Source organism: Anthonomus grandis, chromosome 1 (assembly GCF_022605725.1).
Source record: "Anthonomus grandis grandis chromosome 1, icAntGran1.3, whole genome shotgun sequence".
Lineage (NCBI taxonomy): Eukaryota > Metazoa > Arthropoda > Insecta > Coleoptera > Curculionidae > Anthonomus > Anthonomus grandis.
The window spans coordinates 29,335,637-29,346,668 of NC_065546.1; the positions used below are offsets into that span (position 1 = coordinate 29,335,637).

The 11,032-nt window shown below is 37.3% G+C and overlaps 1 long non-coding RNA gene across 1 annotated transcript; it reads left to right on the forward strand.

Moving 5' to 3' along the window:
- Positions 1-2,718: 2,718 nt before the first annotated feature.
- Positions 2,719-3,760, forward strand: LOC126742444 (uncharacterized). The gene is made up of 2 exons (XR_007662568.1): positions 2,719-2,860; positions 3,666-3,760. It is a non-coding gene; the product is annotated as an uncharacterized LOC126742444 (long non-coding RNA).
- The last annotated feature ends 7,272 nt before the right edge of the window (positions 3,761-11,032 follow it).

Below are 11,032 nucleotides of genomic sequence, written 5' to 3' on the forward strand. Positions count from 1 at the left end.
AATGATCGGGAAATATCTCATCAAGGTATTGCCATACATTAAGCAGCATAATGTGAAGATGCTCCATCTTATTAGAAAACGACTTGACCTTCATCATAATCATTTCCGTCTTCAATTACTTCTATTTTTCTTGGATTGACCGTATTTTCCAAGAGATCTTGATACATTTCACCACTTAAATTTCCGGGTAGGACAGTGGAGTCTACAGAGATTCCCGCCAAAACATTAAACTTCATGAAACTGGGTATGAACTTCGCAATACTGTTCAGGATTGGGATCTGACCAGTAGCGGCAATTATGACAATTTACTTTTCCATTAACTAAAAAACGTACATTCATCTGAGAAGCAAATGTTTAAATAAGACGCGGAGTAACAATGATCAACTCACTAAGGATTTAACAAAATTGCACTAGAATAGCAAAAGGTCCTCATTTAGTTCTTGGCAAAGATGAATTTTATAAAGATGGTGACATAAAGATGACACTTATTCCTGGTTCGACATACAGTTGACCTAGGAGAGCTATTTGCATTTTTTCAACAGCAGCATCTTGGACCTCACCCTCTTTATTTAACACACTTCCAGTTCCTTAAATTTAGCCCCTAATTCCAGAAAGTATTTTCTATTAACCCGTTTTTCTAGATGAAGGTCATTAATTATTTGTACCGTTCTATAGACATAATTGTTATGTTGAAAGAAAAAACAAGAATTATCTCAACTCTCTCTGCAGTAGAATAAACCATAATATTAAGAAATTTTATAAGAAAAGATTGCAGGTATAAAGGTTTATTTTCGCCTATTTTTAATTTAAAAGCATTTGGGAGTATTCCCTTTTCTTATAGTTAATAAATTAAAAGCAAAAAAAATCCTTTAAAATAAGATATTGGGGGTGATTTCACCCCCACGTAAAGGGTTGCAGGTATAAGGATAGCCCCTTAATTAATAAGTTACCCCTTCGAAAATGAGATTGACTTGCCCTTTAAAGAAAAATATCCAAAACAAAGCCCAAGCCAACTTTTTAATTTTCGCTGTTTTTAGAATTTGGAAAAACTCTCATATCCAAAAGAATGACAGCAGGCACTTGATTTTTAAGTCATGGCACTTTGGCAGTTATATTCAGAATTAAAAGATCTTTGGAATAAACTATCCCACGATTCAACCCCTATTTCTATTTAAGATTTTCGGGAGATTCCACCCGCACGTAGGGGGTTGTTGGTTTGAGAGTGCTCATTAAACATTGTCCCCCTCGAAAATAATATTGACGCGTCCGAGGTTTTTGAAATCAAAATTGACATCCTTGTACAATGTGAGTGTTATAAACACACATAAGTATTTAATTACCTAAGTAAAACTTTGGAAATAAATTAGAATAATAATAAATACCCTATATCCAGCAATTAAATATAAGCAAAAACAAAATTTTTCATCGTTTTTTTCCCTTCAATGACGCATTTCTCCCAAAGGTCCCGTGTAAATCCCGCAGGTCATCATTGTTTGCAATAGAAAGGTGTAGTGCGTGTGACTTTTGGGCTTATCGCAAGAACGAGGGCCAGACTCTAAATCAATTAGGGCATCCCCGAACAACGTCCGCTTCACTTCTGGAAAAACGGAACTGTCCTACGGGAATTAACCTCCCGGAGGTTGGTTTTTTTTGCGTGTATCAACGTGGTTTACGAGATGATCGAGCATTCGAACTCGGCTGTTTACTCACTGAATTATTTAGGTAATTAGAGTTTTGTTTTATTCGATAAAAGGAAACATGGAAAAACACTGGACAAACGGCAAGGGAACTGGCAATTTGATGGAGGAGAGTTTAACTTCGTTACGTGATAATGAAATTCTTTACCAATTCTAACTAAAAATATTAGTTTATTTATCGAACAATATATAAACTCTATATATTTTTTTAACCTGACGTAAAAAAAAACAGCAAAATTCAATTATTTTAAAGCTGAGAAAGGCCTCGCCGAAGCCGGAAATTTGTTGGTTATTGCACTGTTTCTCGCACAATGCCTAAATGTGGGTTCCAGGGTTATGATTATTAGCCTTTATTAGGGCACGCAAAGAAAACGCAGCTTTATATCGTTAAACCCAGCTTTAGTATTGAAAGATAAATCAATGTCATAATTGACAACTAATTTAATCTATAACCTCAATTTAAAAAAAATAAATACAAAAGACAGTAATGGTTTAATACTTAAGTTATGATTATGAAATTTAAAATTATGAGAAAGAAAATAAAGTATAATTTAGCACTTAATACTTATTCAATTGTACATCTGACAATACCTCGCATATACGTATATACTCAGTTCCCAATTTCAAATCAAATCAGTGATGGTGGTTATATAAACAATTTTACTAAATTGAATTTAAATTCTGTGATTATTTCTACATATTAATTCAAAAAAAAAATAATCTATAAATTGCGACGAACCGATAAATCAATACCTGGAGAAACCAAGCCAAAAAGAAAAAGGGACTACCTGAAATTCTGAGTATCTCCGACTGGTAGCAGGGCCCACCTGATCTGAATGGGGCTCCTTTGTTGGCAGCTATACGTTTGGGTCAAAAGAGGCAGCAGCAGATCGACCAGTTAGGATGCTTCCAGAATGTCTAGCAGGTAGTGGAGGGCAATCGGTATTAGGTGTAGCCGATTGGAAGGAATGCAGGTTCCGGAGGTGATGATCCAAGCGACTTGATGTGGTAACACGTGGAGTAGCAAGTGAGGTGGAAGCAGTAACAATAAAAATGCAGCAAAAGCAGAAGCAGAGGATAAGCAGAAGGTACAGGAAGGCCTAAAAATGGGGACCACACATGAGGTTCGACATGGCTGTCAATTTTATGGCATTTTTGTGTGGGTAAGTAAGTTAAATTTTATAAAATTGCTCTCTGAAAAGTTGGATGCATTGATGTTCTTTTGAGTTAAACCGAAAAGCATGCAAATAAGAGATTAATTAGATGAAAAAAATAGGAAAATGACTTAGGCATGTAACATGTGCTAACTTACCGAAGATGGAATGTGGCCTTTTCTGGGGTTTATTTAACACAACAAAAACAAGGAGCCCTATAAACTCTTAGGCCTACTTAGAAAATCAGCAATTAAGCTATCCTAGCACATACTAGTAACTACAAAAAAAAAATTAGGCTAAGATAGGGTCTACCTTTTCACATCCGCATTAAGCGAAACTATCTGTCATACTCTAGAACCAGATAAAGAATGAATCTCTTAAAAATAGGATTGTCAGTTCCCTCCAAATTTTAAGGAATGCATTTATCTGTCAAGTACCTAGGTGTTGACATGCTGGGTTTAACTACTGGGTACTATCTGGTACCAACATTGGTTTAAGTAATTTGCAACTATGGAGCAATCTATAACTTGAGGCCATGGTTTAGCAACAATAATTTACAAAAAAAAACTGACAGACCAGATTGACATCAACATTCTTATCACTATTGATCCTTATGATTTGAACAAAATAAACAATTAGTTAATAAGTGCTCAGTATTCATTAAAATCTAAAATAGGCCAAATTGACCTGCAAGGTAAAATCAATGCAAAATCAATGGCAGTTCCTAATTCTATTCAATCAACAAAACAATGAAACAATATCCCATATTATTATTTACTTTCCTCATCCAATAATGGTTTTCCTTGCGTTTCAGATCGGGTATGTTAGGAGGGACCATCTTAACGGTATCATATCTGTGTAGTATGTATATTTATGTATGATTTTTAAATAAATTATTTTATGAAACTATGGTTGCGATTTACTTTATCTTGGTAAAAAAATTAATAAATCAATTAATATATCTGTTGGAGATTAAACCTGTAACACACCCCTCCTTCCTGAAAAGGAAGTTTACCTGAAACTTGCAATGGAAATTCAATCCCTAATAAAGAAAAACTAATCTAACTAAATAACTAATAAAAGAAATCCTAACTTGAAAATACTTAATATAATACAACATTATAAGAACCCTCAAAATAACTACAAAGAAACGAATCTATTATAATAATTAATTTACGCTGACTTATAACTTAGATACTAACATTAGATTTGATCTTGAACGTTATTATCAGGTGGATGTGCCTTTAAATCTTTAGCATGCCAAACTCCACGACAACGGCCTGTCAAGTCCGAAACTTCGTAGGTCCATGGAGAGAGAATTTTGCTGATCTTGTAGGGTCCAAGATATTTAGGCGCGAACTTTGAAGTAAAGTTTTTGGCAGCATTAGAGATAACATAATTTCTCTGCCATACCTCCTGACCAAGTTGAAAACGCTCATCGCGATGCCGTAAGTTATAACGCCTACTACGTTGCTCGCAAGCCCTTTTCAGTCTTTTCTGAACATCGACAAATACCTTTTCCAATGTTTTCGATCGCAAAGTTGGATCGGAATCATTAGGGTTAGATGGAGAAATTAAAGTCGGGGTGGGACACAGAAATCGAAGTTCTCTACCAAAAATTACAAAGTTTGGGGTTAGACCCGTAACTTCGTGTCTTGCTGATCGGATTGCACAACCTGCCTTAGCCAAAATTAGATCCCACGTCCTATGATCCTCATCAACATAGCTTGAGATGATGGTTTTTAGAACACGGTGGACACGCTCTACAGGGTTAGCCTGCGGGTGGTAATTAGCAGTATAACGTATTTGGATACCATACTCTTGCATTTTATTTTGGAAAGCCCCACTACGAAACTGAGGTCCATTGTCGGCAATGATTCTATCAGGGATTCCGTAAACCAAAAGTACATGGTCCTCGAGCCATTTTAATATACTGCTGGCGGTAGCCACTCGTAAAGGAAAGAAGAGAGGATACTTACTGAACAAATCATATACTGACAATACGAAGGAATATCCAGAACGAGAACGAGGCAAGGGACCCACAAGGTCTACACTGAGGATTTGCCAAGGTCTAGTCAGGGTTGGTTGTGGACTAAGAAGGTGGCCAGAAGAGACTTTTTGAAGAGGTTTAGTCCTTAAGCAAGTGTGACATCGGGCAATATACCTAGCTACGTCACACTTCATATTTGGCCAGTAATATTTCTGTGAAATACGGGAAAGAGTCTTAAACACTCCAAGATGACCACAGGTGGGAGGATCGTGATGTGCCTTTATGACATCAGATCGTTGATTTCGTGGTACAATCTGCAACCAAGCATCGTCAGGATTATCTAAAGCGGGGTATTTTGACTTAGTGCGCTTATAGAGCTTATTATTAGAAATCCACCATAGTGGGTACTTAGATGGTTGCTCTTTAACGCGTTTTAGCATGCGGGAATACCACTTGTCGATCAGGAAAGAAGAATCGTTCGTTGACATGTCATTCAGAGGTGCTACCTCATCTACCACTGGTACCGAACGAGATAATGCATCGGGGACGATGTTGTCTTTACCCTTACGATGAACTATGTCAAAATCGTACTGTTGTAGCCTTACAGCCCATCGAGCAATGCGACCAACAGGATCTTTGATTGAATTAAGCCACTTCAGACTATAGTGGTCAGTTACCACTGTAAAATGGCTACCTTCCACATATGGTCTGAGTTTTTCGATGGCGAAAATGACAGCCAAACATTCCTTTTCTGTTGTGCTATACCGACGCTCGTTTTTGGTAAGAGACCTACTTAGGAAACAAATAGCGTGCTCTTCGTCACCTTGAACCTGATAAAGGACAGCTCCAAGTCCAAAATCGGAAGCGTCACATTGGATAATAAAAGGAAGATCAAAATCTGGACATGATAAAACCGGTGCGCTGACCAGTTTCTCTTTAATAGTATTAAAAGCATTTTCACATTCAGGACTCCATACAAACTTTACGTTCTTCATGGTCAATGCGGTCAAGGGAGATACTATCGTGGAAAAATTAGGGACAAACCTCCGATACCAAGATGCGAGTCCAACAATTCTTCTAATATCAGTAACAGTCTTGGGGGTTGGTATACGCAGAATAGCTTCAATCTTATCGGGGTCCACTAGTAGACCGGAAGAATTAACAATGTACCCCAAATATTTTAACTCGGGTTTACAAAAGGTACACTTCTCTCTGTTAAGAGTTAGACCTGCCTTAACGATCCTCTGTATGACCTCACGTAAAACACGAATATGTTCCTCGAAGGACGGGGTGGAAATGATTACGTCGTCAAGATAGACGAAGACGTATGGCTCCAAGTCAACACCAATAACAGAATCGATCAGTCTTTGCCATACTGCAGGGGCATTAGTCAACCCAAAGGGCATACGGGTAAATTGGAAAAGTCCTCTAGTAGGGACTGTAAATGCAGTAAGAGGGCGAGATTCTGGTGCAATAGGTATTTGCCAATACGCGGACTTAATATCCAACGTACTAAGGAACTTGGCATCTCTTAATTTATCTAAAGTGGCAGAAACAAAAGGTATGGGATAACTGTCTTTGATGGTCACGCGATTTAAAGCGCGATAATCGACACAAAAACGCCATTCGCCAGTTTTTTTCTTAACCATTACTATTGGAGATGACCAGGGTGAAATAGATGGTTCTACAATACCATTGGCAATCATTTGTTCCAATTCAGTATTGACATCCTTTTGAAGGGCACGGGAAAGAGGATAATAGCGCTGTTTGATAGGTGCTGAATTTGTCCTGATTTCTAGCTTGACCAAATTAGTACAACCCAATGTTGAACTCATGTTGGAAAAGACATCCTCGATAAGTCGATCGAGAGTTTCTTTTTGTGTTGGAGTCAGAGTATCAACGGATTGAATTGCGGCAGTTTCGTGACAGTAGTATGGAGCAACATCTTTGAAATGCCATTCCCCAGTGTTAAGGTCAGGTATGATCCCCATACGAGTCCAAAAATCAATACCTAAGATCAAGGAATGGGGTAGGGAGGGAACAACCAAAACATCCATAAGGACTACGCGAGTGCGAAGCCTCATAGGTAAGGTCACAATTCCTTTTATTGAACATTGTTGTCCATTGGCTACAGTGCACTCAGTGGCCCCAGATTGTTTAAGGGTGCAATAAGTAGACAAAACAGACCATCCGGCAGAACCAATAATAGTTCGAGATGCTCCACTATCAAGTAAACCTAATAGTGATTTTCCAAAAATGTCTATGTGCAGATAAGGACGCTCATCACCTTTGGCATGTGCCAAGACGAAATCAAGGACGGCAGAAGTACGAACATGTTTGGATAGACTAATAGCCGATTGCGATTCAAAAGATAGGCAAGAGGGACGGCCTATGCTCTTGCCGATGCCTCGTTTTTTGAGCATGTTGGACAAGTCTTTGCACTAACGTCTCTCTTTCCGCATCGGAAACAAAAGAACGTTTTGGGCTTAGAACATTTACGAAAACGATGTCCGCTGTCACCGCAATTCCAGCAGGTTACAACAGAAGAAACTGCATCTATAGAAGTTGAATAAGCCGAATGATTATTAGGAATAATCGGCTTAACATCACTAGGCTCTGAATAAGACTCAATTGACGCTACGTGATGACTGGGTTTTCTGTAGGCAAGTTCAGGTTCTAATAGCTGTCTAATGTTTGTGGGGGGTGGGACAAATCTCTGCACTCTGGCTTCGGTCTCTTCAATTGCTCGACTTAACCTAGTCAACTCGTGAAGATCATGGATTTCATGGGTAGCAAGCCTACTTTGAATATAAGGAAGTAAATTTCGACGAATAAGATTAAGTTTGACTGATTCGGAGGGACTTTCTGAAAGTTTTCGAAATAGACTCTCCATTGCGACAATAAACGTAAGGACGCGTTCTTGTGATCCTTGGGTGCGCCTACGTATTTCATCCCACAAACCATATTCATAGTCATAAGGCCGAAAGGAATCTTTCAATTTAGTTACTAAATCATCCCAACTGGCAAATTTATTGGTACGATACCAAAGAAGGGCATCGCCAGTAAACAACTCTGGTGCAGACCGGAGTAACTGCTCCTTAAGTACACCTCGAGATAAACGTATTTCCTCAACTCTCTCTAGAAAGTCGTTAACACTAGTCTGTCCATTAAACTTAATATTCCATCGAAACACATCATGTGTATGGTATGAGGGATGCGATAGTTGTCTCGGCTCACGCCCGTAAGTTCGATTCGATGTGTCCGTCGGAGAAAAATTGACTTCTTCCAAATGACGAACTAAGTCGTTGATTGGTATGGACTGGGACAAGTTGTCTCCATGAGCAGTGGAGTTTGCTGGAGGAGATGCATGAACCACGGGGGGTCCAAAACGAACCTGTGATTGACGACTCATTGATTGAGACTCATTTGCTGAACTCACTGGATAACAGTTAATTTGACTTACAGGAGGTTGTGATATAGGATTCGAAGATATTGAGGACTTTGCATTAAGTTCATTTCCGGAAGACTGAAAGACTCTGGATCCGTCGCGCTGCATGAAACGACCATAAGAAGGTCTTGACTCAGATGTACTTGACGTTCTCTGCTGAGGATTAAAATAAGGACAACTGCTTTGAGCAAGCTCCAATAAATCCTGGAGTGGAAGTCTAGACTGTTGTGTCAAAGACGGATTGGAAGTAGTCCCATAGGGTACTGCATCGCTATGAGATTCAATCTGAGGCAACTCCCTATTAATAGCTGAATGTGCAAAGGACGTAGAAGTACCAGACTGGAAATTATTCAAATTGTTCGACTGCTCTGCAACCTCGCATTGTGAAGTCGATGCGGCAGCAACATTGGAATTAACACGTTCCGCTTCAAGTTCTTCAACAGGTGTAGATTCCTCATCACTCAAAACAATTAAGTCATTTGAAACTACTAAGTTGTCTCCTGTATTTAAGGATTCATGGGATTCGTGAGATGGAGTGGCTCCTGTTACGGTAATGGCTGGTGGTTTGTTGGCATAAGAGCAAGAAGGCATGATACCTTGAGAAGCAAGATTAAGATCACCAAAAAGTTTAGTGCATGAACTTACAATCTCATTTTTTAAAACCGACTCTACTTCTGACACAGCATGGACTCGATTGATACGCTGGTACAAATGCAACAAGAGGGTATTAATCCGTTTGGATTCTCCATCACAATAATCCTTTCCGAGAGTCTTAATATCCCGTTCAATAGATATTAATTTACTGCGACAAAGGCAAAGCTCACTATCTGTGTCGAAGGCAGTGGAACTAGGAGGATCAATGTGTTTCTCCCGTTCCAACCGCAAGGACTCACGAAGACTGGTCCGTTTTTGAGCGAAAGAACCGGTTAATGGGAGACCTCGAATGTGTAACTCATATTTTAGTTCCTCACCACCTAGATAATTAACATCCATTTCAAATGTCAAAATAGAGGGACAAAAAAAATATATGTATTTATAGATATATTATATATAATTTAATAACGTTAATTAAATAAATAAGCTAAAAAAAAAAATTAAAAGGAAAATATGATTAAGTATCCGAAGGACACCCCCACCCTTTCCTAAGAAAAAAAAATTAAAAAAAAAAAAGGAATCAAAGTCCAACAGCAAATACACTACGTATAAGAGCAGTTAAGACTATAGTTATATTTATCATTCAGACCTACTAATAAGAAGTAAGAATAGTCAGGTACTTCAAAAAAAATAAATAAATAAATTTAAAAAAAAAAACCAAAAGAAGTCTTAAAAATCAATCAAAGGTAATACCAGTAAATAAGCTTATTATACACACTTACTACAGTACTGCGCATGAACAGATTTAAAAAAAAATCAAAGAAAAAAAATATTAAAAAAAAAAAACAAAATATTTAAAAACTTTTCGATTATGTTAATCACTCATAATTACTTCAACAAATAGATGTTCGCATTAAAAAAATTACATAATCAAAGTTCCAACAATTTATCTAAAGCAAATCAAACTATAATAAAAGAAAATGAAAAAGAAAATATATATCTCTATGATACTTTATAAAGTACTACTTCTTCTCGACAATACCTCTATTCAAGAATTAAAAAAAAATGTTTTTCCTTTTCTTCCCTTTTCTTTCTTTTTCCTTTCCCTTTCTTTTTTTACCTTCACACCACCCTGTAATCCTATAACACTTGAATCATTTATCCTTCCCTACAACACCTGAAGATATTTCCTTGGTTTTTGGTAATTGGTCACCAACCTAAATAAAATTTGATAATTCTCTTTTTTTTTTTAAAATGAGAAGAAACACTGAACTGATGAAAACGTCAAAAAAATAAGAATGGTAAAGTCAACCTTCTAAAACAACTAATCAAAATTAACTGCTAATGTTTAATATAATCAAAAGATACTAGAAAAAAAAAATTGGTAAAGCATGAACTGACACGTTAGGCGCCAAATTTATTGCACTGTTTCTCGCACAATGCCTAAATGTGGGTTCCAGGGTTATGATTATTAGCCTTTATTAGGGCACGCAAAGAAAACGCAGCTTTATATCGTTAAACCCAGCTTTAGTATTGAAAGATAAATCAATGTCATAATTGACAACTAATTTAATCTATAACCTCAATTTAAAAAAAATAAATACAAAAGACAGTAATGGTTTAATACTTAAGTTATGATTATGAAATTTAAAATTATGAGAAAGAAAATAAAGTATAATTTAGCACTTAATACTTATTCAATTGTACATCTGACAATACCTCGCATATACGTATATACTCAGTTCCCAATTTCAAATCAAATCAGTGATGGTGGTTATATAAACAATTTTACTAAATTGAATTTAAATTCTGTGATTATTTCTACATATTAATTCAAAAAAAAAATAATCTATAAATTGCGACGAACCGATAAATCAATACCTGGAGAAACCAAGCCAAAAAGAAAAAGGGACTACCTGAAATTCTGAGTATCTCCGACTGGTAGCAGGGCCCACCTGATCTGAATGGGGCTCCTTTGTTGGCAGCTATACGTTTGGGTCACAAGAGGCAGCAGCAGATCGACCAGTTAGGATGCTTCCAGAATGTCTAGCAGGTAGTGGAGGGCAATCGGTATTAGGTGTAGCCGATTGGAAGGAATGCAGGTTCCGGAGGTGATGATCCAAGCGACTTGATGTGGTAACACGTGGAG